Source organism: Eleutherodactylus coqui, chromosome 7 (assembly GCF_035609145.1).
Source record: "Eleutherodactylus coqui strain aEleCoq1 chromosome 7, aEleCoq1.hap1, whole genome shotgun sequence".
Classification (NCBI taxonomy): Eukaryota; Metazoa; Chordata; class Amphibia; order Anura; family Eleutherodactylidae; genus Eleutherodactylus; species Eleutherodactylus coqui.
The window spans coordinates 160,657,156-160,672,715 of NC_089843.1; positions in this window are offsets into that span (position 1 = coordinate 160,657,156).

The window sequence follows — 15,560 nt, forward strand, 5'->3', positions numbered from 1 at the left end:
CCCCTGCCCAATGGCATTGCAGGCTTGGCGTATATACACTGGGCTCATGCTGTCTGAATGGGCGCACAAACATTAGATTTGTGTGCCCGTTTGTGCGTTTTTACTGCGCCATCAGGAGCACATAAAAATGCCTACGGCCATGTGAATGGGCCCTCATTTGAAGATGTGAAATTCACACCAACAATCCAGAGCTATAATTAATATGCTGGGCATTTAAATTCCGCACCTCGTGTCAATATCCTCAGTGGATTTTTTTCCCGCAGTGTGTGCATCAGATTTGGGAAATCTGCTCTGCTTTGCTGCTACTATAAATGCTGTGGATTTTCCATGCAGAAAATCTGTGGCTAATCCAACCTTGTGTGTACAAACCCTTAGGGCCCCTTCACACTAGCCGAAGCGCATTTGCGCACGCCTCAGCGCTGCATTATTGCAGAATGAACAATGCTTTTTTGTTCGCACATCAGCGTTTTTTACTGTCCCTTTTGCGCCCACAAGTCATGTTAATTTGTGCGCAGCAAACAAAGACACACCAATTGAAATGGCTAATTAGTCTAATGAGTTCCAGATGTGTTCTTTTTCCTGCTCAATTATGCAGTGTTCCACGCATTTCATAGCGTATTTTGGGCACACTTTGCGCATCCCTATTAATTTCTATGGGGACTTTAGGTGTGTAAATGAGCAGGAAAATAGAGCATGCTGCATTGGTTATTGCGTGATTGAAATCAGCTGCAAAAGTTATGCGCATGTGAACAGACCCATTGAAATCAATGGGTTCTATTCTCTCCTTATTGCTCGCCCAAATTTTGAGCATGCCAATACGCCCGTGTAAAGGAGCCCTAAGGGTATGCTCACACATTGTGGGAATGCTACAGATAGTCAGCAGCAAAGTTTGCTCTGGAAATTCGATATCATTTTACAGAATAGGCATTGTGGATAGGATTCCAAGAGCTTATCCAAAAAACGGTGAAAAATGTAAATTGACCAGAGGTGCGGATTTTAAATCTACAACATGTCAATGTATGCTGTGGATTTTCATTGCAAATTTCACCGCTTCAGATAAAAGTCAAAATCCACATCAAAGTTTTTCTGTAAACTCATATACGAATACACACTAAAATTCCCAATGGGAATTTCTCTACATGTGGATGGCCTTATAGAAGTTTCTAAGTACCAGCTCTGATTACATTTCTTACAATGAAAGCAACTTCATTTTTTGGTTGTAAAATTAAGGCTTTTCGAATCATGATATGGGGGAAAAAAAGCAATAAATGTTTAACAATTCATCATATGAACAGACATGTACTGATCCTAACGAGCCACTCAAGAAACAACTTCCACATGTAGATTTCCTCCTACAGAATCTATTAGGAGGGTAAACACTGAGGTTTTCCTTCATTCCACAGGAAGACTGTTCTAGAAAGAAATATTTTATCTCGTTAAGATCAACAGATGCTTGGAATTCTGATTACATCTACAGGACCAGAGCTAATAGAATGACACACTATTTCCAAGCTGAAATACCTAATTAGGAAATAGGAAAACTGAAATTAGTTATTGTGATTACAATGAAAAGGAAATGGCCCAATTTTCAGATACTTGTGTCCGGTGCCGGTAATTACAGCAATCAGTTTTCTACATCCATATTTTTTTTCTAAAAAGCAACCAAAAATCTATTGGCCACTTGGATTTACTGTACTCCAGGGGTAACACTGGATCATGTAACCAAGGGGTGACTGGCATCCATTCATTACAAAAGACACCCCAGAAATGTTTTCTTTGGAATACCCTTATACACTGTGACTCCACTGCCTTAAATAGTGGATTGGGGTGCTTTCAGTAGACAAGGAAGAGATGGGAATATTGGATTTTGTGATTTAGCCATAGTACTTTCTTATCTCTTAGAATTAGTTACATGAACATGTTCTTGGCTGACCTTCAGAACTTAGATAAGTAACTCTTAATTCTGAGCACAACTTCCTGAAGAACAAGGCAAATCTACCAGCAATGAGTAAAGAGAAGGTCACAATCAGCGAAAAAAAGTATTGCAGAGAGGTCATCAAAGGGCAGATCAGAAAAGGGTCAGTCTATCAGACTCTAATTGTAACAGCAGACTTTAGGTACCTGACTAGTCACGAATCAAGTTCCACGGTCAGTTCACAAAGAATAACCAATAGCATATATAGTACTAATGCTATCAGTTACTAGTTATAGTCATACCTTTCTATATAATGTTTTGTATGCTACTAAAGGCTCATTCACATGAACCTAAATATGTTCCGTATTACAGATTAAACACATGTTTTTGTCCGGTTATGCTCCCGTGATAATCACGGCCCCATAACTGGACAAAACAAAACCATTGATTTCAGTGGTTTCATTTTCACTTGCCCTATCTTTTCTGCATGTACTATTTACTTCGTGCGGGAAAGATAGGGCAGGACCTATCTGCCTGCAGTTTTTTTTTGTCAAACTTGCGCGCACTAGCGCAAGGTCTGAAAAGTCAGAGAAAAAAAACAAAAAACGCTTATGTACAACTACACTTCGTAGCAGCTAGAACTTATTTTTATGCGCTTAACACACAGTGAATAGAGCCCATTGATTTCAATGGATTCATTCACAGATGTGTATCTATTACTCATATTTTGGTTGAGTGAAAAAAACGTAGCATGTCCTAACTTGGTCCGTATTACGCACTGAAATAGCCCATTGAAATCAATAGGCTTGCATAAATATACAGGAAACCTGCATATTCGCTACATATTCTTGCAAGAAATTGAAGGGATTTTTTTAGTGCATTAAAAAAAACGCAGTTTGATCAAAATACTCAGAGAATAGGTCTTTTTCCGTCCATAGATGAGCAGAGTATTTATGCAACCAAAAACCATGGGAATGAGCTCTTAGGCTAACTTCACACTGGTAAGCACGATATGGGACCATGAATCCTGCCCCCATATTGTGCTCCCCATCATGTGAATTCCTCGAGGATGTGATGGATTTTCATGTTAAAACAGCCTCCCATCACTTCGGAAAAAGTAAACTTACTGCCGCGGCTGTCAACCGTGGCAGATGATCGTAGAGCTTCTCCCATCGGAGAGAAACTCTATAATCGTCCCATCTCGCGATGCTATTGCTATTGAAAACAATGAGCGCTGCAATGCAAGATCACGCAGAAAGATAGAACATGCTGCGGTTTGTTTCCTGCTTAGCATAGCATCTCGTTGACAGACAGGAAATCATCACTCATGTGTATGACCCCATACAAAATAATAATGGGGTTCATATTTGTGCATCTCGGAATGCACAAATTTTGCACGTTTTTGACGCTTGAGTGAAGGCAACCTTAGTTACACCTTTTTATTAGTTGCAAACCTAGGATTTTGCTAGCAAAGTCCCTGAACTACTTTTGTTGTCAGCATTTAGTCTGTTGGCCATTTAGGAAAGATATATTTTATTTTGCTATTACTGATATAGTGACATATTCCACAGTGCAGTACATAGGTTTCCAGTTCTCCTACTATCGAACTAATAAAAAACGACCTGTCTGTCCGTGCATGAGTGAGTGGGTTTGTGAGTGACTTACATGCTCCACCCCTGATCACATGATGGTGATGTCATCAAAGGTTCTTCATCCCTAGTGAGGGAGTTTAATGCTCCGCCCCCAATCACATGCCGGTGACATCATCACAGGCCCTTTAAGCACATAGAAATAGGAAAGTCCCGCAGCACACCTAAAACATGCACTTAAGTGCAGAGGTTCCAATCTGTGTATGCCAAGCCACCTGTGGGGTCATGAACCCAACCGCAAATAAATGCAATGGTATCCAAGGAGGCGGCAGCATCAACGGTGTAGAAATTGTAGAAAAAGGTTTTATTGCTCCATAAAATGGTGATGTTTTGACTTAATCTAAGTCTTTTTCAAGCCTCTTTAAGCACATGGCTGCTGTCCGGCTAGGTGTTTGTTAGTATTCCATAGCAACTAAGGCCACAGGGGGTTTGTAGTCCGCCCGTAATATGCACAAGGATGCAGGACCTTTGATGACGTCAGTGTCATGTGATCAGGGGCAGAGCGTGTACTGTAAGTCATTCATTTAGGATAAGCATCACTGTCATGTGATCAGGGGTGGAGCAGATGAAGGTGAGGTCCTTCATCTCCAGTGCTGTGCTGCTTCTGATCCCTGTTGTATGGGATGAACAATGTTTGTAGCAGAGCTGTGTGTGTATGAAGTGCATGTAGTAGAGCTGTGTGGCGCATTGCACCACCAGAATTACTAATACTATAAATTCCTATTAATTACTAGTTTATATACATATAATACCCTTTTGATTGTTGAAAAGTACGTTTTTATTCTGGGTAACTTCGCTTATGGCTTTTGTAATGCCTATGCACAGGGTAGAAATACCTTTACCTTTACTAATCTACAACCCTTTACTAACCTTTCTCATTGCCCTGCCTATTCCTAGATCTTAGTTGACAGAAGATATGCAGTGAATATGACTGCCAGTAAAAATGACTGTGCAGTGTCCTTACTCCTACTGTCCTTCAGCTGGACAAAGTACAATGCACTTAGAGACACGTGCACCACCTTATGAAATTTAAAGGAAAAGACAAAGTAATATAAATATGCTGGTGCAAATCTGCTGCATCTGTAGTGCAACAGCAAACAAACACAACGATGCAGCAGCTTTCCCTCCCTCGATATGAAGATATATGCAAACATATACTATGTTTGTTGTTAGTGTTACTCATGTCCAAGCAGTTAAATTGCCCCGATGTTTGCCAAATTGGATCCGGCTCTCATGGCTCTTATCCTTGACCAGAAGAAGCCATCACATGTTACTGGCCCATCAGTGCTGGCCACATAACCGGACCTGTCGTGTGAGGGCAGCACTGCTATAGCTGAATCAGGAAGGCTGTGTATTCTTACTGCTCAGCTACACAGAGGTTAGATGGAAGTTCAGGAGGGCTCAGTTTCAGAGAGTCTTTTTTGGAGGTGGGAGGGTAACAGTGGAATCTTTATTATGTAGAAGAGGGTCATGGTGGGCTCTATTTTACAGTAAATTAGTTGTTCAAGTTCAATTAAAAAAAATTATATTTGTATACATCATGTATAAAAATAAATAATCGTATGCTTACCTGTGCGGCAGTAGCTCAAACGCTGTATCCTCTGGTTCCTGCTATGACACTGTATTGACAGCCTGCAGCAGCCTGTTTACGGAACGTTACAGGCTGCTGAAGCCAATCAGAGACCTCAGAGTTAGAGCACTGACATCTGTGATTGGCTGCAGCATGTGATACCCCATAAACAGGCTGATGCAGCCTGTCAGAATGGAGCTGTGGTGAGCTGGGAAAGGTGACTATACAATGGTTTATTATTTTTATATTTCAGGTACAGGAATTAAAAGAGAAACAGACATGCCCTTTAAGGGGCACAAAGAGACTGCTATAACTTTGTGAACATAGAGGAGTTTATTACTTTTCTGGGGCATAAAGTGACCATTAGTATTCTGTGCAGGGACATATAGGGGAGTTATTGCTATGTACCGCAGGGTATTATTACAGTGGGGGGCACAAAGCAGGCACTATTTCTTGTGTTGGTCACTACGGGGAAATTATTACTGAATGCAAGCACTATTGCTTTGTGGAGCACAAGAAGGGCCACTTATACTGTGGGAGGAACTGAGAGGGGCATTGGGAGCACATAACAACGTGTCTATTAGAACCATTGGTTCCCTATGGTGTGTTCATACGTCCGTGTTTTACAGACGTGCAAACGCATGCACCTGTAAAACATAGGACATGCGTGAACGCATAGGTCCGTGGTGCGTGTCAATATCCCCTGCGGGGAGTCCCCTTGTCACTGCACATTGAAGCTCTCCGATTGATTTCAATGGGGCCGCCGCTACAGTACTGCGTAAAAGTTTTAGGCAGGTCCAGAAAATAAGCTGCAAATTTATTCTGCAGTAGGACAACAATGCCAAACATCCAGCCAATGTCATTAAGAACTATCTTCAGCGAAAAGAAGAATAGTGAGTCCTGGAAGTGATGATATGGCCTTTGCAGAACTCTTATCTCACCATCATCCAGTCTGTCTGGGATTACAAAAAGAGACGGAAAGATTTGAGCAAGTCTGCATCCACAGTAGATGTTTGAAACAACCTCCCTGACTTTAACCCCTTAGTGACGAAGCCTGTTTGCGCCTTAGTGACGGAGTCAAATTTTGAAAATCTGACATGTGTCGATTTATTATAGAATAAGGCTACCTGCAGACGGGCGGAAATTCCGCCCCTGGAAGCTGCCATAGGATTGCCTTAAAAAACGCAATCCTATGCAGACGGCTGCGATTTGGCCGTGCGAAATCTCGCGTGGCAAACAAATCGCGACATGTTCTATTTCTGTGCGGGGCTCACAGAGCCCCGCACAGAAACGTCACTCCCTGGCCACCGGCACCTCTCTGCGCATGCAACGGCTGTCCAGCAGCCGGCACATGAAAGAGCCGGGGCTGCAGGAGCAGGTGAGTGTCACGCTGCTCTCTGCAGACGCTCGGGTCGGGTCTCGCTGCGAGGATTCTCGCAGCCGGATCCAACCCGGCCGTCTGCAGGCGGCCTTACTCCGTAAAGGTTTTGCATATCCAAGTGATTCTGACATTGTTTTTTCACCACATATTGTACTTTAGGTGGTAAAAATAGTCCGATTGAATTTGTGAATATTTATTAAAAGCACCAAAATTGGGAAAATTTGGGAAAAAATTAATTTTTCACATTTTCAACTGTAATATCTCAAATATGTGCAAACATACTGTACAAATTTTTGCTAAGATATATATTTCCATCTGTTTACTTTATTCTGAATGCTTGTTTGAAAAACTTAGGTTTTTTTTAAACCATTTAGGAGACATACAAATTTAGGATTGATTATAAATAGGGATGAGCGAGTATACTCACTAAGGCACTACTCGCTTGAGTAATGTGCCTTAGCCGAGTATCTCCCCGCTCGTCCCGAAAGATTCGGGTGCCGCCGCGGGGCGGGGAGCTGCGGGGGAGAGCAGGGAGGAACGGAGGGGAGATCTCTCTCTCCCGCCCGCTCTCTCCTGCTCCCCGCCGCAACTCACCTGTCAGCTGCGGCGGCCCCCGAATCTTTAGAGACGAGCGGGGAGATACTCGGCTAAGGCACATTACTCGAGCGAGTAGTGCCTTAGTGAGTATACTCGCTCATCCCTAATTATAAACATTTTGAGGAACACTTTGTTTTCCTGCACCAAGCCAAGATTGCAAAGGCTCATAGGTGTCAGAATGATAGATACCCCCACAGCTTTTTTTAAAGGAATGAATGCAGTTTAGCAGAGAAAAAATTTTTTTCATATTTTTGCAAATATGTTATTTTAAAGACATATTGTTTTTCTATAGTGCACATGAAAATGAGGATTTACACCCCAAAATGTATACCCATGTTTGTCCTGTGTTCAAAAACATACCCTAGTCTTATGTCCGTATGCACAACGGGGCCGAAACCGAAAAGCAGCAGCCGGAGGCTTTCAGAACAGACCTTTTGCTTGAAGGCGTTTTAGGCCCCATAGCCCACTTGTAGAGCCCTTGAGCAGCCAAAATGATAGAGAGCCCCCACAAATAACCCCATTTTGAAAACTAGACCCCTTAACGAATTCATCTCGGGGTCTGCTGCGTATTTTGACGCCACAGTTTTTGAATGAATCTAAGCAAAAGGAAAAAATTGAGATTTTCATTTTTTTGGCAATTGTGTCATTTAAAAAAAAAAAAATTTTTGTACAGCATACTTATGAATGAGAACTTTCACCCCAAAATGGATTCCCCTGTTTCTCCCATGTTCAGAAATATACCCATTGTGGCCCTAATCTTATGTCTGGCTGCACAACGGGGCCCAAACCGAAAAGAGCATTGAAGTTCAACTGTTTTTAAATTTTACGTGATCGCCGTTATCCATTAGACCGTGGCCGTCAATCAGTGCTCCTTGTTCTCATCTAGGATTGGTCATTCTGTACATAAATATGTGACAGGCATCCCATGTTTCAAAGCTTACAAATAAGGCTGCTCGCACACAGGCAGCTGGAAAAATGCAGCGTTTTCAAACGCATTCAAAAGCGTTTTTAAAAGCATCCCATGATTGCAATGTGTGATGAGGTGTGTTAAAAAACACTGAAACACACTAAAGCAGAGTAGACAGCATTAGAAAATCGCAATCCTACGCTTATCTGAAAAGCCCCATTGAAATCAATGAAAGTGTTTTACAGTGTTTAGCGTGGTGTTTGAAACTTGAGACAAGCAGCAATTGATTTTTTTTTAACAGCAGTGGCTTTGTTTCTGGTGTCCTTCCATAAACACTGTTTTTGTTCAATGTTCTTCTAAGGCTACTTTTACACATGCGCTCAAAAAACTATGCAAGAAATTGTGGCATTTTACCATGATTTCGAGCTGCGTTTTTGAACACATTGTACAACGCTTTGACAGCGCTTCTTAATGCACCCCATCATTGTGATGGGTGATGGTGTGCATTAAAAAAACGAGAAAACGTTGAAAAATAGGACAGACCGCACTTGCAAATCGAAGCCCCATTAAAATCAACGGGAGAGCTGCACTGGGGTTAGTGCAGTGCTCAGGACGCCGCGATAATCACGGTAAAAATTGGTATATGTGAGAGAGGCCTAATTGTGGACACTGGAACAGAAGTTTTTGCAGTTTGTAGAATATTCTGTAGGTCTTTTGTGGTTACCCTTGGATTCCTTCTCACCTCTTTTGGCATTTAATGTTTTGCTCTTGAAGTGATCTTAAAAGGATACCTAGGGAGAGTAGCAACAGTCCTGAATTTTCTCCACTAGTAGATCATTTGACTAATCAAAGATTGATGTACACTCAGGTCTTTAGCAATGTTTTTGCCTCCTTATCCAACTTCATGTGTCTCTATAACATGTCTTCTGAGGTCTTCTGAAAGTAGTTTGCATCAAATCTCGGTTCACAGAAACCAATCTATCTTCAGAAGAACATATTTGTCAGTAACCAGGCATTTTCTGCCTTTATTTGATGAGCAAAGCATCAACAAAACCCACACTTCCAAACTCACCTCCTTAATTGAAACACATATTGTTAATTATCTCTTGGTGAAGCACTTAACACAGAGGTTTACTTACTGTTTCTCTCTGCATTATGGATGTTTACTAGAGATGAGCGAGCATACTCGTCCGAGCTTGATGCTCGTTCAAGTATTAGGGTGCTCGAGATGCTCGTTACTCGAGACGAGCACCACGCGATACTCGTCTCGATTAAATGAGCACTGACCATTGAATTCAATGGAGCCGGCAATACAGCCGACTCCATTGAAAGCAATGGGCTGCCGGCAAGCGTGGGATGAATTGTCGGGAAGGGGTTAAATATATAAGCCCTTCCCTGCAATTCATCCAGAAATGTGTAAAAATAAAAAATATATATATACTTACCTGGTCCCGGCAGACGGAGTTCAGCGCGGCAGGCTGCAGTTCTCCTGAACTGCTCTGAACAGCTGTGAGTAGTATTCAGCAGCCGGGGATTTAAAATCCACGCCTGCTGAATTAGATGCCTCTGATTGGTAACAGCCTGACCAATCAGAGGCATCCCTCACTCACCCATTCATGAATTCATGAATGGGTGAGTGAGGGCTGTCTCTGATTGGCTCAGTGCAGGGACAGCTGAGACCAATCAGAGGCATCTAATTCAGCAGGCGGGGATTTTAAATCCCCGGCTGCTGAATACTACTCACAGCTGTTCAGAGCAGTTCAGGAGAACTGCAGCCTGCCGCGCTGAACTCCGTCTGCCGGGACCAGGTAAGTATATATATATTTTTTATTTTTACACATTTCTGGATGAATTGCAGGGAAGGGCTTATATATTTAACCCCTTCCCGACAATTCATCCCGCGCTCGCCGGCAGCCCATTGCTTTCAATGGAGTCGGCTGTATTGCCGGCTCCATTGAATTCAATGGGCTAACATCGTTCTGCCGGGACCAGGTAAGTATATATATATTTTTTATTTTTACACATTTCTGGATGAATTGTAGGGAAGGGCTTATATATTTAAGCCCTTCCCGACAATTCATCCTGCGTACGCCGGCAACCCATTGCTTTCAATAGAGCCGGCTGTATTGCCGGCTCCATTGAATTCAATGGGCTAACAACGTTCTTCTCTGCCACAGCTGTTACAGCTGTGGCAGAGGAGAACGATCTTTACGCTGACAGTGGGGGGGGGGGTCTCACTCTTGCCGCTATTGTGGCTTAATAGTGGGACCTGGGAACTTGAGATGCAGCCCAAAATGTAGCTCCTCGCCTGCCCTATTCGTTTCTGTGTCGTTTTCATCACTTTCTAGTGTTTTGCAGATTTTCACAATTGAAAACCTTAGCGAGCATCGGCGATATACAAAAATGCTCGAGTCAGCCATTGACTTCAATGGGGTTCGTTACTCGAAACGAACTCTCGAGCATCACTGAAAGTTCGACTCGAGTAACGAGCACCCGAGCATTTTGGTGCTCGCTCATCTCTAATGTTTACGCAATATGCTCTATAAAAGACACGAACACATTAATGAAGAAATCCTGTTAACTCCAAAGGGTTTACTTATTTTTTCTTGCAATTGTATGCCATTAATCACACTGGTGATTTGGGATAGTGTAATAATGAACCTTAAAAATATGTATTTTGTATATAGTTCATGTCTACCACAGTTTTTTTTAATTGAGTATTACGAATTTAAGCCTGTTGATGTAAAAGTACATTCCTTGAGATGCTTGCCCATCTGGTAACCCAAACCAAACTCAAATAATTCTGTAGTCCACTAATGTTTTGTTTAAAGTCATTTAATTCATTATACAGATGGCTGATAGGATCATGAGTTACTGGCTGAATGTCTTTATATCATGAACCATTCCATTTAAGATTCCTTGTTTTCATTACACATTTTTTGGTCAAGGACCAATTTCCAAGTCTCTGGGTATTCTGTCTACCTAACTATCTGGATTCCAGTTTCTTGAAACTTCCATCTGTTTCTTCTTTCCATAGAAATAATTAATTAGTGTCAAAATTTGATTACATCTGTTCTGTGTACATAACATTTCCTCAAATACAAGATTCCACTGGAAGTTTAATAAAACATTTAGATGTGTTCAAGAAAAAGGAAATACACTTGGTTTTCAGGATAATAAATCTCCTGGGTATAATTGATTAAGCTGCTCTAGCATATTATATAGTGGGACTGTAATGGAAATAAAGAACATACTATCTGAAATATCATCCTGTTTCACATTATATACAAATTTATCAAGGCTTGCTACTTTAAAGACAGTGTCCAGACTTGCTTATTTCTCTGCATTATCATGTAGTTGTAACTGGGTAATTTGCCTTCCAACAAGTAAACAGTGGGGGCATCATTGTAGGGTAAGGAAGGAAGCAAGGAATTACGGCTTAAAGGAAAAAAGACAAAAAATGCTAAAAAATATAAAGTTTAGATGCCTTAGCATGTTCTTTAAAAGTGTTAAGAGTTGGGTAGTGAATCGGAAGCTAGGTGCCAGTGTGTAGAAGTGGAAGTTGTATTCTCTATGTATGAGCTTGTGTTCCTTAAGACTATAGCACTATTGACTATAATGGGGTGTCTGAGCATGTGCAAAGCCAGGTCTCCCCTGTTTGTCCTCTTCTTTGTGTTGCCACCCAAAAAAGTGAGATCCAGATTGTCAATAAAGTTTGGTTCTTCAATATCAATCCAGGGGAGGGCGGAGTGACGTCATCATGCTCCAGTGGAATGCACGGAACTTCCCCTTCCAAGTTAGTACCCACAATTTTTAATCTTTATCCTCTTCATGAGTGCATATACACACCCATTCTACTATAGACTATTATGGGGTGTCTGAGCATGTGCAAAGCCAGGTCTCCCCTGTTTGTCTTCTTTATGTTGCCACCCAGAAACGTATACACAACATAGACCACAGGAACCTCATTCTTCCAAAAGATAGGGGCCCCAAATAGTGGATTTACAGTTTCATTGGGTACCCTAACTTTGTTACTGAGCTGGAAATTTAATGAAATAGATATATGATACTTTTGCTATATTTTTTAATATATGTGGGCAATTTTTTGGCCATTAGTAGCACAATGTAAATAGAATTTTGCTTAAAAAAAATGCAAATCAGTAACTACAGACAACTGATCATTACTATACTCCTAGTAATGGGAGTTTCATGTATCTCATTCTACAGTGCAGATGAATCACTGTATTTCTGTCATTAAGTCGTTCTTGGCCCTACCACTGGAAATTTTACTCTTCCTATCATCTGATATAATCCTTTGTTTTAAACCGTCCACTTAGTTCGTGCTTATGAACTGAAAATGTTGGAATTCCATTAGCTAAATAGGGTCTGATATCAAAAGAGCTTGCTTCTTGGTCTTTGAACTAATCGTTCTGGTTTTCCTGGCTTCAATAAATGCTTTCTCCATCTATTCCAACTTCATTTCCGTAAAGTGACAAAATTCATCAGCTATCCAAATCCTATATTTGGAGATAGAAAAGAAAAATACTAACTGAAAAAGGCATTTAATAAGAAATTATACAGCTCAATAAAAAATGGAATGCCCAAAAAATAGATCTGTTTTGACCAGTTACCGTGCACAAAATGAAAACAAACATACTTTCCGAAACCAATTCATTGATATCAGAGATTGGCCAACTTTTTGTTTTACACTTATATGGCTAAAAACTAAGTTCCGACTGAACTTTTCCAAGTGCGGGTTGTAAATCAGTCATTAAATCTTCAAATAGACTAAGAAAAGCCCAAAAGAGATCATTTAAATGTCATCTTTACTGTGTTGTCAAAAAGTAAAAACATAAAGTCTGGCACATAGTATGCACTGCTAAGGCTTTGACATGATTGGGAGAAGCATTTTGCTTTACTATACACAGAACACTTCATAAAGTCTTTTACTGCAATGTGATCTGCTTTACAGATTTCAATATCAAAATGCATCATTTGAATGCGAGCAAGTAGAGTTATTGACTATTCTTTTCAGTTATTGACTATTCTTCTCTATTATTCTTTTTAACTAAGGTGTGATTCCATCACTGAACATCATTCAAATTTTTGGTTTAAAATGAAGTGCAGTTTGATTTAATAAACTTTCTAGAAGTTGTTTCTTTTGTGTTATAGAGCTCCATATTCGCCCGCCCCTCTGTTGTTTGCATTAACTAGTAGAGTCTCCATGTTTTTGTTACTAGAGAAGTAGAATGCCAAACAACAGGCAGTGGATTGCAAAGGTGCTGGAAGGAAAACCCCTATTGGCAAGCACTTCAGAGTTAAAATAAATAAAAATGAATGCAAGATTGATGATACACACACAGACTGTAAGATAAGTAATTATTGTGTGAAAAGTTAGTGCTTGAAAAGTTAGTTGTGTGAAAAGTTAGTATTAATGCTAGAGATGAGCGAGCGTACTCGGCCACGCCCCTTTTTCACCCGAGTATCGCGATTTTCGAGTACTTCCATACTCGAGCGGAAAGATTCGGGAGGCGCCGTGGGTGAGTGGGGGGTTGCAGCGGGGAGTGGGGGGGAGAGGGAGAGAGAGAGGGGTCCCCCTGTTCCCCGCTGCTACCCCCCGCGCCGCCACGCCTCCCCCCGCCTCCAGCGCCCCCCGAATCTTTTCACCCGAGTAATGAAGTACACGAAAATCGCGGTGCTCGATCGAGTAATTACTCGAAACGAGTACGTTCGCTCATCTCTAATTAATGCCCATTAGAGATGAGCAAGCATGCTCGGTTAGGGCAATTACTCGAACAAGCATCCCTTTTTTTGAGTAACTGCCTACTCGGCGGGAAAGATTTGAGGGGCGGCAGGGTGGAAGCGGGTGAAGTGGGGGGAGCAGGGGAGAGATCTCTCTCTCCCCGCTCACCTCGCCGCTCCCCGAATCTTCTCGGACGAGTAGGCAATTACTCGAAAAAAGCGATGCTCGTTCGAGTAATTGCCCTAACCAAGCATGCTCGCTCATCTCTAATGCCCATCTAATGCAATACCTGCAGATGTACAATACAGTATAAAACAATCACAGTCAGTCCCTTTTGGTAAAAAAAAAAACTGTAAAAATAAGTTAAATAAACTTTATTTGTAAATTATTACAGAAAAATGAAAAATATTAAAAGCTTAAAAAAGCTTTTCCCATTGTTTGTCATAAAAATGAAAACAAAAACAAACACATTTCATTTCATATACCTAATTCACAGGTATTATGCATACATAAAAAGCCAACCTATTGAAATAAAGCACTATTTATCGCACATGGTGAACGCTGTCAGAAAAAAAATAAACAAAGCCACAATTGTGCTTTTTGTTCACCTATCAAAAAAAAGTAAGAAAAATGCTATCAAAAGTCATGTGTAATCCAAAATGTTACTAATATTAAACACGGATCATCCTGCAAAAAAAAACAAGCCTTAACACAGTTGCATCGACAAACAAAAATAATGTTATGGTGGTCAGAAGATGGTGATAGAAAGTAACTTTTTAATAAAAGATATATTATTTTTTTTAAAGTAGTACAACCAAAAAAAAAAAAATTTGGTCTAGTCGTAATCATATTGACCCTATTGACCCCCAGAATAAAGTTATCATGCCATTTTTCCCCATACTGTGTATGTCGTAAAAACAAGACCTCCCAAGAAAATGGTGCACTTGCATATTTTCCCCTTCAGTCTACTTAAAAATCCAAAAAGTTTTTCAGTACATTATATACCACACTAAATGGTACCATGGAAAAAATCATTTCCTCCCAGAAAAAAACAAGCCTTCAGACAGCTACATCGTTGGAAAAATAAAAAGTTATAATTTTTTTAAGTTGGAAGGAAAACAAAAAAAAATCATTGCCTTGTCCTCAAGGGCTTAAGGCTAGAGATGAGCGAGCATACTCGTCCGAGCTTGATACTCGTTCGAGTATTAGGGTGTTCGAGATGCTCGTTACTCGTAACGAGTACCACGCGATGTTCGGGTTACTTTCATTTTCTTCCCTGAGAAATTTGCGCGCTTTTCTGGCCAATAGAAAGACAGGGAAGACATTACAACTTCCCCCTGCAACGTTCAAGCCCTATACCACCCCCCTGCAGTGAGTGGCTGGCGAGATTAGGTGTCACCCGAGTATTAAAATCTGCCCCTCCAGCGGCTCGCCACAGATGCATTCTGACATTAGTGCAGGGAAAGTGCTGCTGGTGCCGGAGCTGCTATAGGGAGAGCGTTAGGAGTATTTTAGGTTTCAAGAACCCCAACGGTCCTTCTTAAGGCCATAGAAATCGCAGATCGCACCTATGTGCGATCTGCGATTTCTGTTCTCTTCTCTATATGCGCTCAATGGGGCCGGCGGCAGCAGCGCCGACCCCATTGAGAACATATAGAAGACAAATCATTCTTCTCTGCCACAGCTGTAACAGCTGTGGCAGAGAAGAACGATGTTTGCTCATTGAATTCAATGGAGCCGGCAATACAGCAGGTTCCACTGTAAGCAATGGGCTGCCGGCGTGCGCGGGGATGAATTG